Here is a 13,199-nt window from a genome sequence, read left to right as displayed (position 1 = left end):
CAATAAGTCCTAAAACGTCATACGAACTTAGTCGAACCCTCAAATCACCTCAAACAACACTAAAATCATGAATTACACCCCAATTCAAGCCTAATGAACTTTGTAATTTCTAATTTCTACAAACAACTCCGAAACCTATCAAATCACGTCCGATTGACCTCAAAGTTTGCACACAAATCATAAATGACACAACGGAGGTATTTCAATTTTCATAATCAGATTCCGACCCCGATATCAAAAAGTCAAACCCCTGGTCAAACTTCCCAAAATTTTAACTTTCGGCATTTTAAGCGTAATTCCACTACGAACCTCCAAATAATTTTTTGGATATGCTCCTAATTCCAAAATCACAATACAGATCTGTTGGAATTATCAAAATTCAAATCCGAGGTCATTTACACATAAGTCCACATCGGTCAACTTTTCTAACTTAAATTCCAACATAAAATTCATTCTTCCAAGCTAACTCCGAAATACCTTAAAACCAAAACCGATAATTCACACAAGTCATAATACCTCGTAGGAAGTTATTCAAGATTTCAAATAGTTAAAAGGAGCGTAAATGCTCAAAATGACCGGTCGGGTCGTTACAATCTCCCCCACTTAAACATACGTTCGTCCTCGAACGTGCCAAGAGTTGTTCCTAAGACTTTAAATTACCGTTCCTCCTTACCATGCACATACCTGGGGGTGATCCCATGCCACTCTATTCCATAGACCTGACAACACAACACAATTGAAGATCATTACGTTAACCTTAGTCCGTAAAACTTAGAACCCAAATTTCCAACATCCGAAATTTCTTACAAGACCCGAATCTCATATCTACACACTGTATAAGCCTGAACAAGTTGTATCCAGACATAACCGTAATCCCAGATATAATCGCATAACATACTACTCAACTCGCATACTGGTAACACCATTTCTGATCACAGTAACTACTCAAAACCAATCAAGTACTAGAATAAAACCCCGCATTCAATAAAACCTCATTCCAAAACTTTTGTACACTGCCAAAGATGAAAGAAACAATCAAAAACTCATAACCACTCATCAGATCAACTAGTCATAGAGCTCTCTCGCCCCAACCAGAACCACAATCCTCTCTTAAGCTGACTTTCAATATTATCCTCCTGAATATACCATAATCAAGCCTGATAGTACCCATTCTAGGTCCAATGACCTTATTTTATTAAACACAACTATCCCACAGACACGCCACATCAATATAACTCAAGCCACAACTGCGCAATCCGTGTACCCAAATATGGGAGATGTCTCAAGGAAGAGAACTGTATTGCAAGTTCAACAAGCATCACCACAACCACAATGTTACAACCAACTCCTCAAATTTCGCGAAGAGGATAACCGTAGGTGCATGTGCACATTTGTAGAGGAAGGAAATTAATAGATCAGATAAATTATTATAGAAATAGAATTCCCACACACGGCATGGACAACTCACGTGCCAATAATATGAATCGTCCGGCATAGTCACAGGCCTCCAGTCCCAGCATATCATACATGAGTAATTAAATAAGTACACTTGTATATGATAATGACATAAGATTCTCATGCTCCCGGACTAGTATAAATAGCACGCCATAGTGTAAGCATGTGCAAAGTCTGCTATCACACTTCAAATCGGTAATTTTTAACACGGAACTTATATTTTACTCTTAATGGGATAATTTATGTGTCACACAAATATTTATTTCTTATTGCTCAGTTATCCTTCCGAAATTCACCCGAGGCCTCTAGGACCTCAACGAAATATACCAACATGTCCCAAAATAAAATACGAATTTAGTCGAGGCTTCAAACCACGTCAAACAATACCGAAATTACGAATCGCGCATCGAATTGAATTATAAGTTTTCAAATCTTCCAACTTTTATATTTTGCGCCGAAATATATCAAATCAATCCGGAATGACTTCAAATTTTGTACACATGTAATAATTGACGTAATGAAGCTATTCCTATTTCCGGAATCGAAATCTGACCTCGTTATCAAAATTTCACCCTTCGGTCGAACTTTCCAAAATCTTCTATTTTCCAACTTTCGCCACAATGCGTTGAATTGACCTTCGGACTTTCAAATAATTTTTCGGACACGCTCCTAAGTCCAAAATCACCATACGGAGCTATTGACATCATCAAAATTCCATTCCGGAGTCGTTTGCTCAAAAGTCAACTCCCCGGTCAATTCTTTCCATTTAAGCTTCTAAATAAGAATTGTTCTTTTAATTTAATTCTGAATCTTCCGAAAATCAAACTCGACCACACCCGCGGGTCATAATACATATTGCGAAGCTGCTCGAAACCTTAAGTCACTGAATGGAGCGCTAATTCTTAAAATAACAAGTCGGGTCGTTACAGCTTAGTAGCTCTTTAAGGTGTTCTTGTCATATCATATTCACGACTTCCTGCCTTAGGGCGATGCAGTCTTCCATCTTGTGTCCTCGTTCTTGATGGAACTCACAGAGGGCGTCAAATTATTTGGTGTTAGGGTCCCATCTCATCTTTGGCGGCCACTTCACTTTTGGCTCGAGCTTCTCCGGGGCATAGACTATCTCTGTAGGTGACACACACAAATTGTGAGCAGATAATAGGGGGCATACCTCTATAGTTCGGATGGGTTCCCGTCCTTGGTATGGATGGACCTTCTCCGTAACGGGGGGAGGGGGCGGATGCCGTTATGATATATGGTTGGTGGTGTTTCATATTAGGTTGCGGAATTGGATTATCTCTTCTAGTACTGTCTCTTCGATCCTTTCTTGATTCCGATTGTACTGAGGTTAGCCAATGGGTTGGTCTGTTGAGGTCATCCTCATTTGCACGGACTTCGGCATAGTAAGCATTGTGGATTGTTTAACACACGTTTGGCAAAGTCATCCTTACTCGGCTGAAACGAGCGATGAAGTTCCTCAGTCCCTCTCCCAGAGATTGTTTAACATCAAATATGTCGTTCACTTTCGCCTCGGCCTTTTTGCCTCCGACGTGGGCCGTTACAAACTTGTCGGCCATTTCTTCAAAGGTCTCAATGGAGCATGCTGGTAGCTGCGAATACCAAGTTAATGCCCCTCTTGTGAGGGTTTCGCCGAACATTTTCAGCAAGATAGAAGACACATGTTCTTTGGCAAGGTCGTTGCCTTTTACGGTGGTGACGTAATGAGTCACATGATCTTCAGGGTCGGTTGTGCCGTCATATATCCTGAGTTAGGGCGGCATTTCAAAGGTTTTTAGTATAGCATGCAGGGTTGCATCATCACTGTAACCTCAAGTATAGCCTAGATAGTTCTCAACAAAGGTACGAATATGGGAAACATTATAACTTTACACTTAACAGTCAACTCTAGGCATATCATAGCCTAAGCATCCTTTCGAGTATAAATACCTGCCCCAATGCCCGCACATTGGCTCAAACCTCACATATATGCACACTTATAGCGCGTAGCTATCACAATAATTAACGTAACTAGTGCATCCACTGAGTTAAAATAAAATAGTCACCTAAAATAGGTCGCAACCCCGAAACAATATACTTCTGAGAACTCTCAGTCTCCAAATTCATCAAACACATGAATCACCATAATTGATCCCAACTCCAGCACTAAAATGGCTAACACATCTTCCATTCACGATAATCCCATGAGGAATACTTTCATAATTCTTCCGTGCCACATAGCAATAATTTGAATATCAGCAGTCTATCAACTAGATGAGTACTGCAATATCGATGAACATCCATAAGTCAAAACACAACGCGCCTTCTGAAATGCGCACCCTTCTCAAAACATTAATCAAAATATCTGAAACTGACCATGCTGTCCAACATTCGTTACCTTCTCTTCAAGATTGAACTATCATTTTGTACATGTAAATCCTAATCCCGCACAACACACCACATCTATTATTACATCATGTGAAAAGCACAAGAATCCCATTATCAACTCTGAGTCACCAGCAAATTACATACCTTATTAGTTAGAAACCTTTCTTTTGCTTCTTTCCAAGAGGAAATCACAATACACAACACGTTCCATACATCGGTAGAAAATATCCGGTTCAACCCATGGTAGAAACCATTATGAACTCTTTAAAATCCATTTGCACTTAACCAAGCAATCAGAACTGAATTCGTCCAACTCCACCAAGCCACACAAGTTGCCGAATCCGAGAGTATTGCCACAAAACACTCGTAAAGCCCCACATCATCATAAGAACCAAAAGAACCAAGCATACCATTACCATACTGATCCAGCATGTTACCCATTTGTCCTATTTTCTCCGAGTTTCTTCTGAATCACCCTCAAGTTGACATTTCTCCGTGTCAAAACACTATTATCCTTACCCAAAGCTCACTACAAGACATCCTAACATAAAACAACATCGCCCTAAGGCCCATAAGCCACTGTATTCATATTAAGCACCTTCATAAATACCCCAACCGTAACACTCACTCTGAAAATACGTTATGTGAATTTAAAATTATTCTTCTTTCCTTTCTTATACTGAAATATAGAATCCATAGTCAAACAGAATTACTGCACATCCCGATACCATCCAATGTAAGTAACTGATTCTAGTGATATACAAATTCAAAAAAATTTCAATTTTCACATATACATTTTGATTCCATTAGAACCCTTTCGAGAGTCATCCACTCTACTCAAATCTAATTTACTCCGCCCCATATGGGCCGAAAGACATGTGCTCATTTAACACAGTCAATACTCAAATAAGTAACCCTGCCTTAACAGGACCAACCAAATTCATACTTCGTGTGCACTACATCCTTCAAAATAACAACTTAATCATTCCAAAATTTTCATATTTCTATAAAGTGCCCTATAACCCGTATTCAGGAATTTCCTTACTCGAGTCATCCTCTATCTCCATCTCTGCAAGTCATAACTGATTCACAAGTACGCCTCCGACCAAAACTAAAATTTAACACATAACCATGAAATCAAATCGTCCATAGTAGGCTCCCCCACTTAGCTTTTAGCTGCAACTATATAAAATTAGAACCCGTAAGGATTTCTCCTTCTCAAATACCAAGATCTCGCATCGTTAACCCGCCAGACATCTCGAAATCTTTTGTTAAGATTTTCATGAACCTTCTGAATCACCAGCCATTGTCATACACTCAACCTCTTACCAGGTAGCAACTAATATTTCTCGCAGGAGTTTCATCAACATCACGCCACCGCTAACTACTCACAGGAGATAACCCACCTGTGGAATTCCTTACCGACATCTTCCAACGACGCTGCACTGTGTGCAACGACCACGAAATAAATAAATTCTCCTGAGCTCATGCTCGCCCAACATTTGTCTATGTCTGCACTTTCCCTATTGACATCAACTAAAAGTTCAACAATACCTTCCGAACTCAAGTCATATTGCGCCTGAAACGATAATCAGATCTTCACATCCCTCTTCATTTCAAACAAACTCCTTTCTCTCATATTCAATCTTTCTTCGTACAGTAACCATCACCCCAAATAAAGTCTGTAGGACAAATCACATTCTATCACGATTCCAAACCATTCTACATTTTCTCAAGGCATGCGATTACCCTACCACAGAATCCATATGCTAATTTGTCACTGTTACTTCGGTTAAATCATCTCCTTTAAGCAACTTCTCAACCTCTACTTCTCCTACTTGACCTGCTAGTACTCCAACCACCGCGAAACACTTCCCATCATGTCTTTCCTCATAATTTGCTGCCCAACTATTGCATCAAATCAAAATAGATCTCTGTAGCACCTGAAACAATAAATTGTTACCGACTCTAAGCCTCTACGAAGATCATCTTTATCGAGCCACCAACATTAGAAATACCCATTCGATTCTGAACCGCTGCACACAACTATCTTTGGCAACAGCCCCTCATGCACCATTTCATAACACCCTGCCCCGAAGGCGAAATCCAAGAAGATCATAACACTGATGAACCATGATGCGTTCAAACAAGGACGACGATACAGCATTACAATAAAAATTTGACCATGCTCGCAAATACCAAGTCTTGTTACTTTAACAACCAAACTTGGACATCTATAGTCCGACTGCCTTTCCTCCGCTGGAATTAATTGCTAAACCCCTTAATCATGTACTGAGAAATCCTCTCTTTGAGCCATTCACCGCCTCAACGCATAACAAGCACCTTACCATTACACCAATATTGTGCGATAACAACGCATAACCATCATAGCAACCCGTGCACAGTCTCAAAATCATATACTGAGCTGGAATAAAAGAACATTCAAATCGTCTTAACACATCCCACAGTTACATCATACTCATCACAAAGCCATTCCGCCGCTCATCGAGCCACAAATTTCACTCGTAGGGACATTACCGGACATATGAGTCCAAATGTACAAGTTACAACTGAAGCTACCGAGCCTAAGCTGCGGTCTAAACCTGGCCTCAAGTCCTCCAGACTGGCCCATCACCAAAACACGGAATATACATCTCAAACATCGTTCGTAGAATCACAAGCTGGCGATGTACAACTGATACCGAGCGCTCATGTGCTCATACGAATGCGAGGAAGGAATTCAGAGAGTTATGTTTCAAGCTGAATCAATTCTGCACGATAGAATACAAGAAGGGAAATTTTCCTAAGGGTTCGGCAGCCTCTCAAAGATAAGTACAGACGTTTCCGTACCGATCCGCAAGACTCTACTTAACTTGCTCATGACTCGTGAGCCCTATGTAACCTAGGCTCTAATACCAACTTGTCACGGCACAAAATCTGACCTGTCGTGATAGCGCCTATCTCCCCAAAACTTGGTGTCACAGAGTACATGAGTATCTATTATGAATACAAGTCTGAAAAATACGGTCTATAATAGTCTGAGACCAAATATAGTAAACAAGGAGATAGGGAAGGAGAGGTAAGGTCTGCGAAACACGGCAGCTACCTCAGAATCTCCGAAAAATTAACAGCTCAAAAGAATCAACACTCGCTATGTCCGGGAACACCTGGATCTGCACATGAAGTACATGGTGTAGTATGAGTACAACTAACTCAGCAAGTAATAATAATAAATAAGGAACTGAAGATAGTGACGAGCTACGCAGTTATAGTTCACTTTCAGTAATTCCAGCAAATAATAGACATGCTTTAAAATTCAGCAGTTTAGGTCAAATCAATTCTATACAGTTCAAGTTCATGTATTCCAGATATAAAATTGTAACGACCCGGCCAGTCGTTTTGAGTATTATAATCCCGTTCCCCTATTTACTGCTCAATTTATACTTTATAATTATTTTATGACTTACCAGGTTAGTGGGTTCGGGTCTGGAAGGAATTCGAAGTGAAATGAGACACTTAGTCTCATAATTGAAAATTTAAGTTAGAAAAGTGGACCGGATATGGACCTATGTGTAAACGACCTCGGATTTGAATTTTGTTGATTCCAATAGCTTCGTTTGGTGATTATGGGCTTAGGAGCGCATCCAGAATATTATTTGGAGGTCCGTAGTGAAATTAGGCTTGAAATGCCGAAAGTTTGAATTTTTGAGAAGTTTGACCGGGGGGTTGACTTTTTAATATCGGGGTTGAAATCCAATTCTGAAAATTTGAGTACCTCCGTTATGTCATTTATGACTTGTGCGCAAAATTTGAGGTAAATCGGACGTGATTTGATAGGTTTCGGAGACGTTTGTAGAAATTAAAAATTTCAAGGTTCATTAGGCTTGAATTGGGGTGTAATTTATAGTTTTAGCGTTGTTTGAGGTGATTAGAGGGTTCGACTAAATCCGTATGATGTTTAGGACTTGTTGATATATTTAGTTGAGGTCCCGAGGGGCTCGGGTGAGTTTTAGATGATTAACGGATCAAAAATTTGGACTTGAACAGCTGCTGGAATTTTCTGATATCTGATGATGTTTACCTTCTACGCGATCGCGTGAATGCGTCTGCGATCGCGTAGGCTTAGTTGGTCAATGGGGGTATTTTTTCTACGCGATCGCGTGGAGATATCTGCGATCGCGTAGGATTAATGTGAGGCAGTGGAATTTTGTGCTTAGCGATCACGTGAAGCGGGATGCGATCACGTAGCTCTGGGATTTTGTGACTCGCGAACACGTGAAGAAGGTCACGTTTGCGTAGAGTAAGTGGAGCGGAAATAGAAGTCACACATTTTGTGCTTCGCGATCGCGTGGACGAGTCCGCGATCGCGTAGGTCTGTGATGTTGTGCTTCGCGATTGTATGGGAAAGTCCGCGATCGCGTAGAGTAAAATCTCGGCGATGGAAAATTGTTCTTCGCGATCGCGTAGGAATGTTCGCGATCGCGTAGAGCAAATGTCTGGGCAGAGAGTTTAAGTTCTGAAAATGGGACTTCGTCCCATTTTTAGTTTTTGACGGATTTGAGCTCGGGAAGAGGCGATCTTCGGTAGTTATTATCAAGGAAAATAACGGGGTAAGTGTTCTTAACTCAATATTGGTTAAATTACCCGAATCCATGGTTGTTTTTATCATTTAATTGGTGAATTAAGTTGGAAAAGTTTGAAAATCATTCTTAGTTTAAATTGAAGATTTGAGGGTCGAGTTGGGGTTAGATTTTGATAAAATTGGTATGGTTAGACTTGTGATTGAATGGGCTTCCGGATAAAATTGGTATGGTTAGACGTGGGCCCCACAGGCAATTTTTGAGCTAAAATTCGGATTTTTATGGAAAATTAGCATTTTCTTATGGAATTAATTCCAATAAATTTTATTGACTGAAACGAATTATTTGTGACTAGATTCGAGGTATTCGGAGGTCGATTTGCGAGGCAAAGGCATAGCAGAGTAAAAGAATTTCACGCTCTGAGGTAAGTAACAGTTTAAATCTGGTCCTGAGGGTATGAAACCCCGGATTTTGTATCATGTGATTATTTTGGAGGTGACGCATATGCTAGATGATGGGCGTGTGGGCGTGCACCGAGGGGATTGTGACATGGTCCGTCCCGTGGAAACTGTAAAGTTGAATAACTTGTTGATAATTATGTGTTCTCTATGTGTTGTGGAAATTTGACTATAAGTCATGTTAGAAACCATGTTTAGGATATATGTTGGTATTGTTGGGACCCACAGAGGTCGTGTACATGTTGAATTATCTGCTTAAATTGTTATTTTGTACTCAGTCATAGTTTACTTGATTATTTTGTCTCAGTCTCTATTGTTCATTATTGATGTGTCATATCATTGTTGTTTGGGCTGATTTCATGATTGTTGAGAGCCCGAGAGACTGTAGAGCTTTATGAATGAGTAAGGCCGAGCGCCTGATTGTGAAATATTATACTATGGCACGTGAGTTGGCCGTGCGGATCCTTATATCATACTATAGCACATGAGTTGGCCGTGCGGATCCAGATATTTATATTATGGCACGTGAGTTGTCCGTGCAACACGTGAGTTGTCCGTGCAGCACGTGAGTTGTCCATGCAGATTATAACGCTTGGGCTGTAGGAACCCCTCCGGAGTCTGTACACCCCCGTGAACGCGGGTACCCATTGAGTGTGAGTGCTGACGGTTGGGAGCCCAGTGAGTGATTGTTGTCATGAGAGGCTGTACTTGTTTTTCATTGGTTGATGCACTTAGTTGCTATCTGTTATTGTGGTGAAATTTTTGAAAGATTCTATATCTGGATTAAATGAACTTGAATTGTATAAAAATTGATTTGACTTAAACTGCCGGATTTGAAAGTATGTCTAATCTTTGCTGGAATTACTTAAAATGAATTATAATTGTAGCTCATCACTATCTTCAGTTTCTTATTTATTATTGTTACTTGCTGAGTTTGTTGTACTCATACTACACCCTGCACTACGTGTGCAGATTGAGGTGTTCCCGGATATAGCATGTGTTGATTCTTCCGTACAGCTGATTTTCAGGGGATTTTGAGGTAGCTGTCGTATTTCGCAGACCTTGCCTCTCCATCTCTATCTCCTTATTTACTGTATTTGGTCTCAGACTATTATAGACCGTATTTTCAGACTTGTATTCATATTAGATGCTCATGTACTTAGTGACACCGGGTTGTAGGAGTGATATATTTGAAATTTTAAGATTTCTTTCGCTGAATTTAATTAATTTGTTTTCAAATTTAAAAGAAATGGTGATTTATTAGGATTTTTGGCTTGCCTGGTATTGAGATAGGCGCCATCACGACAGGTGAGATTTTGGGTCGTGACAAAAATCCTCCAGAAAATTTCACAACAATGTCAGATAGCAACTAAGTGCAATAACAAATGAAAAGCAAGTACAGCCTCTCAGGACAATAATCACTCACTGGGCTCCCAGCCCTCAGCATTCACACTCAATGGGTACCCGCGCTCACTTGGGGTGTACAGATACCGGAGGGGCTCCTACAGCCCAAGCGCTATAATCCGCTCGGACGACTCACGTGCTGCATGGATAACTCACGTGCTATATTATCAATATCTGGATCCGCACGTACAACTCACGTGCTGCACGGACAACTCACGTACTATAGTATAATATCTCATAATCAGGCCCTCGGCTTCGCCCAGTCATAAATCTCTCCAGTCTCTCGGGCTCTCAACAATCATGAAATCAGCCCAAACAACAATGATATGATGCATCAATAATCAATAATAGAGACTGGGATAAAATAATCAAGTAAACTATGATTGAGTACAAAACAACAATTAAACAGATAATTCAACATGTACTCGACCTCTGTGGGTCCCAACAATACCAACATATAGCCTAAACATGATTTCTAACATGACTGACAGTCAAATTTCCACAACACATAGAGAGCACATAGCTAACAACAAGTTATTCAACTTTATAGTTTCCACGGGACGGACCAAATCACAATTCCCTCGGTGCACGCCCACTCGCCTGTCACCTAGCATGTGCGTCACCTCCAAAGTAATCACATGATACCAAAATCTTGGATTTCATACCCTCAGGACCAGATTTATAACTGTTACTTACCTCAAACCGTGAAATTCTTATTCTGCTAAGCCTTTGCCTAGTGAATTGGCCTCCAAACGCCTCGAATCTATCCACAATTAATTCTATTCAGTCAATAAAATTTATTGGAATTAATTCCATAAGAAAATACTAATTTTCCATAAAAATCTGAAATTTAGCTCAAATATCGCCCGTGGAGGCCACGTCTCGGAACTCGACAAAAGTTATAAAATCCGAAAGCCCATTCAACCACGAGTCTAACCATATTAATTTTACCAAAATCCAACCCCAACTCGACCCTCAAATCATCAATTTAAACCAAGAGGGTTTTCAAACTTTTCCAACTTAATTCACCAATTAAATGATAAAAATAACCATGGATTCTGGTAATTTAACCAATATTGAGTTAAGAATACTTACCCCATTATTTTCCTTGAAAAACTCAAGAAAATCGCCCCTTCTCGAGCTCAAATCCATCAAAAATAGAAAATTGGACGAAGTCCCATTTTCAGAACTTAAACACTCTGCCCAGTCATTTGCTTTACGCGATCGCGAACATTTCCACGCGATCGCGAAGAACAATTTTCCACCGCCCAGATTTAACTCTACGCGATCGCGGACTTTCCCATGCGATCGCGATGCAAACATCACAGACCTAACTACGTGATCGCGAAGCACAAAACGCGTGATTTCCATTTCTGCCCTATTTCCTCTACGCGAACGTGTCCTTCTTCATGCGTTCGCGAATAACAAACTCACATAGCTACGCGATCGCGTCCCGCTTCACGCGATCGCGAAGCACAAAATATCACTAGGTCAAATTAACCCTACGCGATCGCAGATATCCCCACGCGATCGCGTAGAACAAAAACCTCCACTGACCAACTAAGCCAACGCGATCGCAGACACATTCACGCAATCGCGTAGAAGGAAAACAGATTCAGATATCAGATAATTTCAGCAGCTGTTCAAGTCCAAATTTTTGATCCGTTAACCTTCCAAAACTCACTCGAGCCCCTCGGGACCTCAACCAAATATACCAACAAGTCCTAAAACGTCATACGAACTTAGTCGAACCCTCAAATCACCTCAAACAATACTAAAACCATGAATTACACTCCAATTCAAGCCTAATAAATTTTAAAAATTTTAATTTGTACAAACGACTCCAGAACCTATTAAATCACGTCCGATCGACCTTAAATTTTGTACACAAGTCATAAATGACATAACTGAGGTATTCAAATTTTCAGAATTGGATTCCGACCCCGATATCAAAATGTCAACCCCCAGTCAAACTTCCCAAAAATTTAACTTTCGACATTTTAAGACTAATTCCACTACGGACATCCAAATAATTTTTCGAATACGCTTCTAAGTCCAAAATCACCATACGGAGCTGTTGGAATTATCAGAATTCAAACCCGAGGTCGTTTACATATAAGTCCACATCTGGTCAACTTTTCTAACTTAAATTCCAACATGAAATTCATTCTTCCAAGCTAACTCCGAAATACCTTAAAATCAAAACTGACAATTCACACAAGTCATAATACCTTTTAGGAAGTTATTCAAGACTTCGGATAGTTGAAAGGAGCGTAAATGCTCAAAATGACCGGTCGGGTCGTTACACAAATTGCCGACTTCAATAATTAAAATTGTTGACCACACTTTAAAGTGCGATACCGCACTTTCTGCAGCTGTTATAATTTAGTACTTCTTAAATACTCTCCAAACATGCTGAAATTCGCTCGAGCCCTCTATGACCCCTCCAAATTATCCCGACTAGTCATATACCCTATTCCAACTTGTCCATGAGCTCAAAATACATATGAAAATTTCATAACTATAAATCAATCTAAACTAAACTTATGAACTTTCTTATGTTCTTCAAAGTACAACTTTCATAATATTCATCTGAATCATACCCGAGCCTCTCCGGTGCTAAACCGAACATATGTAAAAGTCCAAAATCATCATACAAACCTATCAGAACCTTTGAATCATGAATCCAAGCTCGTTTACCTAAAATCTTAACTTTGGCCAACTCTTTTAACTTTAAGACTTCTAGTTGTCAAATAGGCATACCAAAACACCCTCGAGCCTCTCAGGACCCGAACCATCTGTACCTGCAAGTCATAGATCACTAAATAAAAATCGTAGAATGGAATGCTACGTGAAGTATTAAACCATAGAATGGAATGCTAGAACTCAAAACGACCGGTTCGGTCTTACATCCTAC

Source organism: Nicotiana tomentosiformis, chromosome 11, assembly GCF_000390325.3.
Source record: "Nicotiana tomentosiformis chromosome 11, ASM39032v3, whole genome shotgun sequence".
NCBI lineage: Eukaryota > Viridiplantae > Streptophyta > Magnoliopsida > Solanales > Solanaceae > Nicotiana > Nicotiana tomentosiformis.
Note: the sequence above shows the minus strand (reverse complement) of the source record.